We start from the raw sequence: 2,769 nt of genomic DNA on the forward strand, positions 1-2,769 counted from the left end.
AAATTCATAACCAGTTTTAGGATCTATCTCAGAAAGAACTTCATTCAAGGCATTTTCACTTCCTTCAAAGTACATCTCATCAAAGCCCTCCTTTGTTTTAAGAAAATTGATGATCTGAGTGTCATCATTGAACATTTTCCAATGTTCATAATTATTTGGAATACTTGATTGATAAACCAATTGTATTTCATATATATTGTCTTAAAAGTCTTGGTGTGGAAGTAATAGAGTGGTTGTAACAGCTAGTGAATCAGCCCTATCATTTAGTTCTCTAGGATTCACTGAAATATTGAAAGCATCGACCAACTTGATATAATCCCAACCTAAATCATGGCAATGTGTAAGTTGGTCATTTCTTTCTTGACATTGACCCTTGACTTGACATACTATCAACTCAACATCTCCTTTTACATGCAAATTTTGAATTCCTCTAGTTTGTGCCATGTTCAACCCTAATATCAAGGCTTCATATTCAGTCATATTAATGGTGTTATGAAATTACAATTTTTAAGAAAAAGGAAAAAAATCACCCTAAGGAGAAATAAATACAAATCCAACACCAAATCCCATAGAAGCACAACTGCCATCAAATTTCATAATCCAAATAGTAGTAGAACTACTTGTACTTTCTCCAAAATTATTCAAAATAATTTTCCTTTCAAGAGAATTAGTGGAATCACCTTCGGAAAGAATTTCTTCATCTTTAAAACAATCCATAGGATCATCTTCAAGAATAACTCCTTCCTTAGGAATAACATCTTCCTCTATGGCTTCAACAACATTAGCAAATCTTTCAGTGTTTGATAATAATGAGGAACTTTTAGAATCAATCCATTTTTTGGCAAATTCAGACACTTCATCAACATGTAGATAACAATTACCCATCCCAAATGATTCAAAAAGAATATGAACATATGGATCATTGGACTTTACTACCACATACTTCATTTCTCTTTCAGGGTACATCTTCTACATAACACCTTTAATTGGTATTCTAGTTTTAGTCATGTCCATATTGAGTTCTCCTCCTACATCTTTGCAAAAATTGTAGCCAAGTGCAACATACCATAGAAGGTTGGTACATCAAGAACTAAGACAATCATTTTAATCTTTTTGTCTAGGAAAGACGCAAAGGCAAATTGGGCATCTTTGATTTGTCCTTTCAAAGGCAATTTTTTGTTTTCCATAGAATAATAACTACCAAAGACGTAGTTAAAGTCAATCCTAAAGCATCTGCAACCTTGGCTTGCATAACATCATCAGAGGCACTAGAATCTATGCCACAGTTGCTTAACTTGAAACCATTGATTAGAAGGGAAAAATAAAAAGGCTCAATCTTTCTTGGAACCAAGGATGGAATGATTACTAAGTTATTTGGAAATTTTTTGACTTTAGGGGCAACCAAATTAGTTTGGCTAGGCTAGGATTCTTTGACAAATTTTGTAAGTCTATCTAGCTGATCTAGATAGGCTTGTAGGTATTCTACCTTAGACATTTGAATTTCAGTCTTCTTATCATGGTCTACGATATCAAGAGCTTGGAAATAATTTGCTAAAGAAGAATTGAAAATTTTAGCCTAGGTTTTAAAACTAGTATTAGGCATATTGGACTTTGAAATACTAGATGTAAGAGTAGTTTGATCAACACTTACTAGATTTTTAGTTGGATCATTAGGTAGGCTAGGTAATGTTGTTCCTCTCTTTGCAATGGTCATAGGAATTAAGGAATATCCAACTTCTTTTCAACCTCCTCTTGTTGTTGAGCCAACTTGGTTTGTGAATGTTTCATCACCACATAAGCTTGTGCAAAATCAATTTCATGATCTACATCATTGTATTGTACGTACCCAATAGTAAAGTCACCAACTGCTTGAGGATTATCATGATACCAAGCAACAATATCCTTGGAAGGATATTCATCTTGATTATTATTCATTAGATCAGCTTCAAAGTAACTTGTAGTTGTGTTACTTGGTAGTGCTTCGAGCGGAAGCCTCTCTAAAGGAGGAGGGAGCTTATTCTGATTCTTAGCTGCATAATTATTTGCAAGATTAGGATAAGGTCACCTTGTAAAATTCTTGTATGCTATTGCATATGAACCTTGAGATATCTACTTCTTGAGAGCAAGAATTTTATTTTCTAGCTTCTGAACCAGTGAATCAAATGTACCTAACGAAGAAGATTCTAGGAAGGAATTGTTCTTAAATTAGTTAGCATCTTTGTGAATCTTTCCTGTAAGTATCAAATCATCTTCAATATTAGTTGCCAAAGATTGTGCGAGATCTAACATTGCACGAGCAACTCTTCTTAACAAAAAGATGACCTTAGGAAGGTGAGTGTTGATGAAGAAACACTTCAAATTCATTGCAGTGGGTTGAGAAGTAGTAGGAATTCTATTGGCTAATTTATTGAACTTGGCAATAAACTCTTCCATTCCATCTTTTTCTTCCTTCTTCATTTGTGTGAGTTGTACTAGGAGAGCATGCTCATCTTTTGTAGGATTGAATCTTTCAAGAAACTTAGCATGCAATGATGCCCAATCTGTGATGGAATTAGGTTCCAAATTATAGAACCAATCAATTGTTATAGCTTGTAAGGTCTTAATAAAGAGCCTTATAGATATGTCTTCGTGTTCAACACCAAAAACTCCTACAGAAATGTCGAAGGCTTTAATGTGTTCATTTGGGTGTTGCTTACTATCCCCATAGAATTTGGGAAAATTCTTATGAGAACCTTAAGGTAATGCATGCAATGGTGCTACAAGATTTAA

Source organism: Cupressus sempervirens, chromosome 3 (genome assembly GCF_028749045.1).
Source record: "Cupressus sempervirens isolate cs-2001-9-10 chromosome 3, ASM2874904v1, whole genome shotgun sequence".
Lineage (NCBI taxonomy): Eukaryota > Viridiplantae > Streptophyta > Pinopsida > Cupressales > Cupressaceae > Cupressus > Cupressus sempervirens.